Source organism: Eschrichtius robustus, chromosome 9, assembly GCF_028021215.1.
Source record: "Eschrichtius robustus isolate mEscRob2 chromosome 9, mEscRob2.pri, whole genome shotgun sequence".
Classification (NCBI taxonomy): domain Eukaryota; kingdom Metazoa; phylum Chordata; class Mammalia; order Artiodactyla; family Eschrichtiidae; genus Eschrichtius; species Eschrichtius robustus.
In genome coordinates, this window is record NC_090832.1 from 61,265,343 (window position 1) to 61,277,975 (window position 12,633).

Here is a 12,633-nt window from a genome sequence, read left to right on the forward strand (position 1 = left end):
ATGTTTCACTTTTTAAAGGTGAATTAAAGCTACAGAAAAGTGACCTGGACATTTTCCAATATGGGTTTTCTGCTCTTTTCAGAGAGTAGGCTTGGTAACTGCCAATGATCAACATAAAAAGCTACCACAACAGTTTTCACATTCCAAATACTTACCTTAAAAATATTTAGTGGTATCTACTTCAACTTTTTTTTTTTTACTTGTTAATGCTCAAAAAATATGTGTGTTTTTCTCAGACCTTCCCATTGCCACAGTCTTGTATAAATGACAGGGCAATGTAGTCCTAAAAAGTCCAACACTGTAAGTGTTATGAAAAAAAAGTTTGTTGTGCAATGTTCTAACTCCCACTTACTCCATATAGACAAAGACAAGTTCTCTCATTATTGAAGTAATATAGAATATATTCTGGTTATGCAAAAATAAGAACTTCAAGCCTGAATGGCAACAACATTTCTATGTAATGAGCCTGTTTACACGCACCAAATTTAAATGTCTTAGGTTTTTTACTGGTATCTTTTATAGGCTAAATCAAACCCTAAGGGTGTAATCAAATTAAAAGAATTAGTACTCATTAATAAGCTGGCAGTAATATTTCATCAAAAGTTTGCTAAGTCTCTCTCTGCAAAACCAATAGATAAAAGCAGGCAGTGCATAAAAGTGTCTGTCTACTGCATTAAAACATGACGAAAATAATATTTCTTAACATTGCCAAAGAACCATCTATTTCTGAAGATCATACCAGTTCCCATTGCATAGGCCAGTAAGGGTCATTAAACACCAGTGGGTCTCTGAGTCCTTCTTCAGAGTCAATGACATTGTAGACTTCACTCGGGATCTCATTTTCCTCCACACAAGGTCTGCGGGGCAAAGAAGGCAAATGAACTATGAAAAACATAATCACTGCTTTTACTGTTGCTTTTTTTGTCATAAAAATTCCATTTATTTAAATTCCATTAAAAAGCACATTTGGCTGCCAAGAGCATAAATATATACTTTTATTATACTTAGCATTTTTCATTTTCAAAAAAAATTCTAACATTTGTTTGGATAAAAATGCTAAAATATTTTCAAACTACCTGTTTTAGCTAACCACTTGCTACGTGTTTGTTGCATATAATAAATGCTGGAAAAACAAGTGATTTAGAATGCAGTTCAAACACTGTATGTATTTCCCATTATAAGTTATCAGCTTACACTGATCATTATCCTTACTACGTCATGTGCCTGCCACTATGACTTTTCCCAAAATACAGCTCTGAAGGGAGTGATTTCAATTACTTGAGCTGTAGTGGAAAACATTTTTTTAAAATCTCATTTATCTAATTGCTGTGAAGTATTTAATAAATCATTAACCGAGCAAGTGACAGTATTAGGAATTCAGAAAGGCTCTTTAACACAATGTTCTCCCTAAGACAAAACTATAACTCAGTCATTCACATTTGCCTGTGCAATTTGGAAGACTACCAAAACCAAATGTTGGGGGAAATAATCAAGCAATGACATTGACAATACTGCTGTCTTAGAAATAAATTTACATTTAGTAAAATTAAAGGTAAAATTAAACTATCAAATACTAGAGTCATTCTTATTTAGGAATATATACAAGATTAAACCAAGATTATAAATTTATTAAAAATAGAAAGTATATCTAATTTCATTATCGTCCCAACACTGTGCACAGGGGGTGTTTGGGAATTATTTGCCAATTTATTTCCAGAGTATTGAAATGGAATAGCCAAATAGCAGCATTTACATAAGAAGATAAGTCGAGGAATGCTCTCTACAACATCATTTGCAAAAATAATAAGCTGGAAACAACTTAAATGTCCATCAATATGAAATTGTTCAAAAATCATGTTATATTCACATAATGAAATACTATTTAGCAGTGAAAACAAACTTGATCTATAGATATCAACTGGATCCATTTGGATAAATTTCAAGAATTGTAAGGGGAGGACAGAAGAATATGTATGCTATGTTATTTATATAAAGTTTTAAATCATCCCAAAACAAGTTTTTAAATCATTTTAAATTACATATATATATATATATATATAAAATACACACACACACATATATATACTATTTGAATCTAAACATACTTAGGAGACTCCTCTGAAGAGGGCAAGGAGGGGACTAGTTTTAAGGGAGTGGCACACAAGGAATTAAACTCTAGTGATTTACTTCTTTAAAAAACCTGGAGCAATTATGACAAAATTATGAGTTTAACAAATATAGATGGTGTGTATCTGTTATACATTATATTGGTGTGCATATTTTATGTGTATTTGGAATATGTTATAATGAAACAAAACACACATACACAAACAAAATTAGTGAGACCTAGCTGTTATATTAATGAGCCAAAAAATGGCTTCTGTACATTGGCCCTATGTTGTCTATTTCTTCACAGCAGCTCGGGACTGTAGCTCCAAAGCCCACCAAAAAATCCCAAATTTTTACACATTCAGTTGATTTAAATGTAGCCCAAATAAGCAGGTTTTAGCTTTTTAGAGCCTTCCTGCTTTGCATACCACACAAAACTGCACCCAAGATCTGTTAATCATAGATCAGATAAATTCTGTGGCTATAAAAGAAAGACCCCAAACTGCTGCTACCCTTCAGAGCTCTCTGAACCAGAGACTCTCAATCATGCTGCTCAGCAACATCATCTAGACAGGTAATCCCCTTTCTGATCCTTCTCTGATTCCCCTTGCCCTCCTCCTCTTTTAGGTATAGTCCCCCCGCCATTGCCTCTGGAAGGTCTCCTGCTGTGAGGGACATTTCCCGAAGTGCAAGCCTGTCAAAGCACTGCCCAAATAAAACTCACTGTGTGCTACTGCCACCTCATGGTCATATCTGTTTCTTTGATCAGCCCCCAGATCCCTCGAACTCAATACACCAGGGAAAAGAACTGGAAAATATATCAGAATAATTCTAGATTCTATTCTCCACCTTGACCCTTTCAGTAGTTAGAAGGGTTCAAATAACATTAATGTAGCTAAACATGTCCAGTCTTTGATAAGAAGAGGATCATTATTTCTCCAGGAATAGTTTTTAGCTGTGAGTTTTTAGAAACTTTTTGGATGGCTATTTAAGGGACTGAAAGATTGTAGCACGGAGCGTGGTGTTCACAGGGCCGCACGGCATCCTCTCAGCCTGCCCTGCTGCTTGCACTGTGAAGCCCTCCTCCCTATGTCATTGTGATGACCACAAGGCCTGTCAAGCATCAAAGCGACAGCATTTGAAACTTACGTAATAACAAATTTAAGTAGGAGAAGAGAAAAGGATGTTTTATCAAAGGTAAGAACTTAAAAATACTAAAGCAATGACAATAAAACTGGAATAAAAGAAAGCATAAAGCAGTAAAGTAATAAAAGTTAATAAATGGAAGTTAATCACTAAAATTAATTAAAAGTACTTAGCACAGAAAAATATGTTTATCATAATTTCATTTTCTCTTTCACTTGTATGTTCATATAAGCATAAGCATTCATGGACGAACACTTAAGAAAATGTAAAACTGGGACAGGGATCAAGAAAATCTCTTTATGACCCTCTGTACCATTTGAATTTATTTTATACCAAGTGCATGTACAGCCTTTACATTAACAAAAATTTTAAGACAAAACAAACATCAAAATCTCCTAGATTTTCAATGGAATTTTAGAATCTATATTTTAATAAAATTTCTAGTTTTTTAAAAGCTATTTATATCCAATAGAAAGTCAGTGGGCTATATGTATCACAATGTCCAAAATTTTGACCTCTGCTCTGTATCTTCAAAATTCTACTGCATATAATTGGAATTCAGAAGTGTAGGAATCCTATATCTTGAGACAACAAATAATAAGAATAAAATAGGTTACTTCCTCCCAAGATCTGATATAAATTAACATTATAATGCATTGAATCTGAAACTACCCTTGTTTTGTTTAGCTCAAAATAAAGTGGGTGTTTTTTTCAGAAAATTATATTTTAATGTATATACTTATATCTTCATATCCCATTCAATTACTTTCTCAGGATTAACACTCAGAGAAAATCTAAATATTTGGAATCTAAACAGCTTAGCCTTGCAAAATATTTTTCTCTATACTTATATTTTAGAACATTTGCTAAATTGCAACATTTTCATATCCCTCTTCATGACTGACTCCTGAACACACTGGCCTGCACTGAGTCTGTGTGGGTGACAGTGAGATGCAATGAACAGGTACCTTCCCCATCTTGAATGTCCCTGAAGAGCACCTGTTGTCTTCAAAAATGATTTAAGTGACCCAGGTTTGAGGCATCCCATTGCAATGATTATATTTCTTATAACTGAAGAAAATTGTGTGAAAGCTACATCTTCTCTGTTGGATCCAAATTCACAAACTGCATAGCTGAGATTCAGAGCCCTAAATAGGATGTCATATAGGAAAATGCCAAACTGGCTCCAAGTGACGATTCCTTTTCAATTTTTGAAAACAGTAATGTTAACCATTGCATCATTATCTATTATCCTTCTGCTAGATGTTTTATAGAAAAGCTCTATTTTGGAACTCAGTACACTATTTCACAATTCTACTAGTTTTCGTTAATCATGCATGCGTATACTCAAGCACACACACATACGTACACAGCTATTTAACAACCAAATGAAGATACAAAAAAATTTAAAAATAACTTAGCACATATACTCTTTTTATTTCTTAACAAGTTTCTTTTACTTTTTTTTAGGAAGTAAATGTGACAGATTAAAAAAAAAAAAATTGGCCCAGAGACTATCTTTGAGACAGCCATGGGAATAATCTGCTATAGAGAATGAAGCCACAGCCATGATACAGTTAGAGGTTTGGGAGCCTCGCCAAGAACAAGCTGATAGGGCCTGCAGACTAACCTCAGTTTGTGCAGTTTTCAGGCAGATAATAGCTGCATGATTAGAAGCCACTTCACTGACTCACCTGAACCCTATTTCCAGTTTTCCTTCTATGCCAATCTCACAGCATGGTTTAGAAAATATTTTTTCTTTGAAGAGATACCAACTTATTCACTATCCACCTGACAGTGTACACAAATTTGCATCCAAGCAGGATGCCCTTCTATAGGAAATTGTTAAGACTTTAAAAATTTTTAAGCAATAATGCAAGTATACTTCACTGAAAAAAATTTGTCTGAAATAATATATATTTTTATTCTTCCCCTTTATTACATACTACAAAAACAAACAAACAAAAAACTTGTGTATTCCTTTACAAATTAGCAAATCCATGTGCTAGAACAGGGGTCAATAAACTTTTTCTGTAAAGAACCAGAGAGTAAATAACTTAGACATTATGGGCCTTTATAGTCTCTATAACAACTATTCAACTCGTCCATAGTAGCCAGAAAGCAGCTATAGACAATGCATAAATAACGGCCTGAATTCCAGTAAAGTTTTTTTACAAAAACAGGTGCTGGCAGGATTTGACCTTTGGCCTTCGGACCATAGTTTGTTGGCCTCGGTGTTGTTCTATAGCATGATTTTATCAATGACACAGCTGATAACTATAAAAAGCAACATCTATAAATAAGTATAAAGGAAAAATTATCCATTTCCTACTGAGGTATTTGTGCAATTTGATCTTAAACTATGGCATTAAATTCCAGGCATAAGGTTTCTGAAAAATGACAAGAATTAAACAAATACACTTCTTTTTAGTTCTTCTGCTTTTGGTCTTTCTATTTACTCTTCAAAGTTTTTGTTGTGTTTTAAAAATAGTAACCGACCATACAACTAGAAAGAGGGAAAACTAACATTTCAAAGGGCAGCACTGCTGACAATTGAGTTCTCTGCCAGGTGAAATGGGCATTGACTCATCACAAGAAAACAGAAGTGGATGTTTCCAATGAATGCCCTAGAAAGTGTGCTTTTAATGAAAGGTTAGTCAATAAATGCAAAATGTACTTCTTCCAAAACTTAAGGTTCAAAGTAGAAGCTTTCTAGAAGAGGTTTCTAGAATGCATCAGATATTTGTTTAGCTCCGCAAACCCATAGCACTGCCTTTATTTACCATCCATGAAGCATTCTGACAGCCAAAATGCAGTGCTTAGTAAGCATCTTACCCCAGACGGCTTGAAGATGTACAGTAGCACTGAAATTACAATATGCACCATGACTTGTTTGGTCATCCAACTTTGGGAATGGAGCACAATTGTCTCTATAATGAGCGGTCTGATGTCCCACGCAGTTTACCTGTGGTAAACAGGAGTAAACATAACTAACCAAATGTTGGCATATTAGTGAGATGCAAACAGAAATATTTTTCTTTTTTCAAGAGGCTTTAAGCAACGAGTAGTCACCATACATAATTTACTCACGTTTGTACTTTCATGCAGAATAGTATGCATCTAAAATTTTTCAGCATAAATTAGAATTTACTCTAGGGCAATATTTTCTCAAACTCAACATCTTACTAAAAAAGCCAAAGAGTATAAGTCCAAGAACCTGATTTGTTTCACTTCTGCTTTTCTAATTACCAAAAATATCTCTTCCCTCAACTTCTTTTCCTCTAATGATTCTAAATCAACCAAATAAATACTGGAGTTTGGGTTTTTCACATAAAAAACCAGGGGTATTTACACAAATCCAAGCATTTTTTTCATGCAACCATGTGAAATTACTATTAAAAGCACTTACAAATGTCTTACCATTGTATGTCTCCATGCAAATAGAAATAACATAATTAAACAGTCTCTAAATGTATATATGTATTACATGGCAAGATACAATTGAAATCAGGTGAAAGGAAAACTTTTAGGTAATTTCTTTAGAAAAGTCCCTTTTCCTGTGTTGCAGTTGTATATTATTCCCATCTTTGTTTTGCCCCTAATACTCTGTATTTGATAGAAAATGAAAGGGAGGCAGGCACACTGACATTCCTCTTCACGTTTCAGGGGCTTCTGGCTCTATTATGAGTGTCCAATTTGGTTGTAATATTCATTTTTAGAGATGACTATTCAAATTTTGGATTCCTAAAACTATCTCTAAAGTCCGATAAAATATGCTTCCCTTACTTTCTAAAAGAATATGACATATATACACTACCAAATGTAAAATAGATAGCTAGTGGAAAGCAGCCACATAGCACAGGGAGATCAGCTCAGTGCTTTGTGACCACCTAGAGGGGTGAGATAGGGAGGGTGGGAGGGAGACACAAGAGGGAGGAGATATGGGGATATATGTATATGTATAGCTGATTCACTTTGTTATAAAGCAGAAACTAACACACCATTGTAAAGCAATTATGCTCCAATAAAGATGTTAAAAAAAAACACCAAAAAGAAAACCCAAAAAAGAATATGAAAGAAAGGTTCAACAAGTACCAGTGCCACGTTTTCAGACCTTCAGATTATTCTGGGAAAAAACCCTGTGTTGCTAATTAGAAACCATTTTCTTTCTCAGAGTTACTTTAAAACAAAATTCCTTTTTCTGGTTCTCTAAGAAAATAATAAAAAGCACAATGTTGAAAAAACAAAACACTTGGGCAAAGGCAAACCTCATAGACTACATCCAGAGTCTACTTTACATGATGCACACAATGTCCACAAATGTTGAGCCTTTTTTGAAAAGCATGTTTTTCTTTCATATAAAGATAAAAAGAAAAGCTTTTAGGTCATGGGCTATGGGGGGAAGAGATGATGTCTCCAGTGCTTTGATGTTACAAGTAGCTCTTCATTACAGAAGATTTCTGGTGGTATAATAAAGGTCCTGATAAACTGAGCTTGAATATTTAATAACCAGCTTCTACATGGAAGCTTTGTGACTTTCCTGTCCTTTGCACAGCACAGCAACCATATATGTATTATGAACAAATAACAAAGCTTTATCATTTTAGTGTAGAGATTTTAGTATTTAAAGATATGATGTTACTAAAAGGGAGAACATTATTTCTATATTTCTTAGGAAGATTTCTGTATAGAAATGCTTCTAAAACACCAATTGACAAGAAATTAGGATAAAATAACCCATTTGTAGTTAAATGCAACATATAAAATTCAGTTTCAAACTTTTATGCATTGTATGTAAACAGAAATTATAGCCAATTGAATGACACTCAAAACTCTGATGCGTCACCCTGTGTTAGCTTAGAAGTAAAAGGTAAATCTAGGTGAAGTTTTACAACTTACATGTAAACAAGCTGCCTGAGTTTTAAACTTTGGCATTCTGGACATAAGAGTTATTTAAAGAAAAAAATTGTCAGGTCTCTTTTAGGAAAATAATACTTTTGATAAAATTCTGTATACATGATGAAAAATCAAAAAGCTAATAGAACTATAAATGAGAGATTATAACATCCATATAAGAGGTACCACCACAAATCATCGCTCTTTGGCAAACTCCCTTCAAGACCTCTCTCTGTGCATAGATAGATGTGGGCGTGTATAGATCAAGTATATATAGATATGGGTATAGATAAATTGGGCATACGTACATAGGGGAATATATAGGCATATATAGATATGGGCATATACAGATCAATATAAACATCTCCTAATTAAAGTCATATCAGTATACACAGTACTATGTGACCTGCTCTTTTTCTTACTAAGAAAAATGTCATCTTTCCAAGTCAATAAAAATACATTTTTAACATTTGATACAGCATTCATTTATACCAAGACTTGCTTTTGCAATTTCTTGGTGGTGGACACTTAGTCATCATCTTTTTGTAGCACAACAATAAAATGTTATTTATGTATTGGTTGATTTATAGTGCATCTCTTTCCAAAAAGAATTTATGGTGGCTTACAGTAAAAATATAAGTAAATAAAGAAAATATGATTTAGCACCAAACAAACCAAAAATAAACAAATAAAACAGGAACCAACAAATGAAAACAAGAGAAAAATATGATTCTCCTGGTAAGTGAAGTTTTGAATAAAAGTCCTTACTTCAGGGTATCAAAATTTATCACTAAAATACCTATGGAGAAAATACAAAAGGAAACTAAATGCTAAAAACAAGAATCAACAGCCCATTGTCCGAATCTAGGAAGAATCTCTACTAACTTCAAAAGTAACTGAATTAGATCATGAAAAACAATGGCTCACAATTATCACCACAAGTGACATAAGAAGCAACAGATATTCTGACCATAAAGAAGAGAAAACAACATGTTAGTTTTTGCAATAGAATATCTCTGCAAAGAAACACAGCAAACTGGTACAGTGATTGTCTTTAGCTGGGGCAAGTGGAGAACACTGGGAATCAGGAAGAAGGGCATTTACATTCATGTCCTTTCATGTCCTTTGTACTTCTACCACACACAAAAAATGTATTTTCTCACGAAAAAATTAGTTATAATGTCTAAAAATTATTAAGCCAAATACAGAAAAATTCAGGTTATAAAACTATAAGTAATTAACATCCCAAATTTAAGGAAAATAACTATATATGCATTTGAATGAGTGGATGATGGGTGGGATTATTATTAATTTTCTTCTTCCTCCTTTCTAGATTTTCTTCCACTCTTCTACCATAAACATATTATTGTTGTATAAGCAGAAAAATTCATACTTAAAAATAACTACAACTAAAACTATGAAAAAATAACAAAAAAACCCACTAAATGTAAAAATTTATTAATTCAATCAAAATTATATTCAAAGAGGGAATTCCCTGATAGTCCAGTGGTTAGGACTTGGCACTTTCACTGACGTGGCCCTGGGTTCAATCCCTGGTCGGGGAACTAAGATCCCGCAAACCTAGCAACACGGAAAAAAAAAAAAAAAAAAAAGGGAGACTTATAAACTATAGTTCATTCATTTTCATTATTTCTTTAAAAGAAAAGGTACAAAAATAAATGAAGTCAACTTGAAGAGTTAGCCAAAGAATTTAAAATACCAGTGTAAAACCAGGCAAAGGAAATAATATAATATATAAGAAGAAATTCAAAAAAGACAACCATTAAGGAAAAAATCTAAGATATCTTTTAAAACATTACAAAAGCCCTTAACAATTATAATTAAGAAAAAAGTGAAACCTAAAAGAAAGGATAAATGTACAAAGAAAGTAAAATCTCTGCTAACGGATCTTTGAATTCATCTCCCCTGTTTCCCCTTGTCCATTCCCCCATACTGGTTTCCTTGCTTTCTCACACATGCCAGGCACATGCTTGCATTCACACTTGATGTTCCCCCTACCTAAAATTCTTTCCCCAGACATAAGCACAATTCACGTCCTCAAGCACTTTAGGTCATTATTCAAATTCACCTTTCAGTGAGGAATTGCCTATTAAAGATATATATTTATATTTATGTTTATGTTTACGTTTATACATACACCACATAAACACACATATTTTTGTATAGTTGAATAGAAAAGATAATATATTTGATATATAGATTTTTTTTCATCTGTGAGATTTTTAAAGGTGAGTTTATCACATAAATACTCTTTCATACATACTCTTTTCCTTAACAATATATAAGAAAAACCTTTAGAAGACACTAAACATTTTTGTAAAATACTAATTTTTAACAACTGTGGTATCCAATAGATGGATATAACATAATACATTTAAAAATTAACAGTCTGAACTTTTATTAGTTTTCTGTTTTTTATTGAAATAAAATATGAAAGAAACATTTTTATGAATTTATTAAAAATTTAGTGATTACCCATAATGAGCTAGAAACATTGCTTCAGCACAAAGGAGAAGAGGCAAGAACAAAGATGTAGTCCCTGCCTCAAAGAGCTTAAAATATATGTAAGAGGAGAAGATGGCAATGATGCAGATAAAGATGAAAAAAAACCCACATAATTATAACTGTGATATAGTGCATCATGGGAAGAACTGGGTAAGAGTATCAACTGCTACTGGATACTGAGGGAAAATCATGCTGAGGAAGCAACATTTCAAGGGAGACCTGAAGGGTGCCCAACGAAGGAGAGCATTCTAGGCAAAGGATTTGTGTACTGAGCATCTCTGTGCATTGCATAAAATCTTCTTGCAAGTCTGTATTTCCTTAGGATAAATAACCAGACATTAAATCACCAGATCAATGGGCATGGCTATTTTTATAGTTTTTGATACATACAATCTAATTTCCCAACATTGAGTTTGTTTCAATATATAACCCCACCAGCAGAGTATGAAAGTATCTATTTTACTGTTCCCTCACCAGCACTGGGTATTGTGTTTTAACCTTGATTTTTAAATTACACTATGAGAATATAATTATTTTTGAAAAATAATAAAATACGTATAAGTGTTAAAAATGACTAATGAGCTTACGGCTCTCAAATTTCCACCATCTAGTAATTACTACTTTGAACATTTTACTGTATATTCAAGACAGTCCTCTATATAGATATACATATTTGAAAGGTATTATTGCCCTTGTATTGTGGTGGTTTTCCACTTAATATACTAGAAGCTTTTCCTAGATTTATAACTGTGCATCAACATTTTCAGCTTCATATGCTTACTACAGTAAGTTTAGCCAGTACCACATTGTTATTTTTCTGGAATTTCACTATTAAGTCTCTAAGTGTAGATTTTTAAAAAATACTTGTTTATCTTGCCTGTGGCTTTTTGAGGTTCTTAAATCAGTGGATCGATGTGTTTCAGTGGTTCTTAGACGTTGTTGGTCATTGTCATTTCAAAATTGTCTCTGCATAATTTTCTCTCTTTTCTGCTGGGATGCAGATTAAACGTGCTAAGTCCTCTTGTCAGGTTCTCTAGCTCTCTTACTATTTTCTGAATTTTCTATATTTTTCTCTCTCTACATTTCATTCTGCATAGTTTCTAATGACCTACTCTGAAGTTCAGAATATATCAAACATACATAATTTGCTTGTAAACCCATCTTTTGAGTTCTTAACATCGACTCAGATTTTAGTTGTTATAATTTCAGGTGGGCTTTTTTGCATAATTATATCACTTTTTATAGTTTTCAGATTTTACTGAAATTTGTAAGCTTAGCCTTTATTTCCACTAACATGGAAAAAATAATTGTTTCATATTTCTAATATCTGGAGTGCAGAGGTCTGTTTTTGTTCTTTGCTCTTTCTGTTGATTGTGGCTGATGCTGTCTCGATTCATTTTATACCTCATTATCTTTGGTTGTTTGCTAAATGTTTATTTGAAAACCTACATTTATAAGTAATTTGAGACCCAGGAAATTATATATTCCGTCAGAGGGAAACTTCATTTCCTTCTGCCAGTCATGTAAGGGTGGTAGCCATCTGAGACCGAGGCTTAAGGTTTTGGGACCATGTGGATAACCGCTCAGAGTACATTTCATGTTCCCTATCCCCAAGGGGACAGCCTGTCAGGGATCCAGGCCAGAGTAGGGGTAGTTCCCTTTGATAAGGACTGAACTTCAATATCTGCTTCACACTCTACCAAAATTCCAGCTTTACAACTTAGGTATAGCCGAAGACTGACTGGGACATACCTCTTTAAAATCTATTGTTTTCTCTGTTCTTTGTCTGGTATTTTTCTTACCATCTTATTAACTATACGATCCATTTCGGAAGATGTTTTGCATTGCTTCCAGTTTTTTTTTTTTTTTTAGGGTGAATTGGGCTACATTATCAATTCATCATTATGAGAAACGGAAGTCCCCTACACTTAATTCCAATTTGTTTGAAATTTACTT

The 12,633-nt window shown here is 33.3% G+C and overlaps 1 long non-coding RNA gene across 1 annotated transcript in view; it reads right to left on the reverse strand.

Annotated features, from left to right (window-relative positions):
- Positions 1–751: 751 nt before the first annotated feature.
- LOC137769078 (uncharacterized) overlaps positions 752–12,633 on the reverse strand; it is an 82,086-nt gene continuing 70,204 nt past the window's right edge. The window contains exons 2-3 of the long non-coding RNA XR_011074916.1: positions 6,091–6,220; positions 752–857 (exon numbers count right to left, since the gene is read on the reverse strand). This is a non-coding gene — a long non-coding RNA (uncharacterized lncRNA). The remainder of the gene's footprint in view (positions 858–6,090; positions 6,221–12,633) is intronic.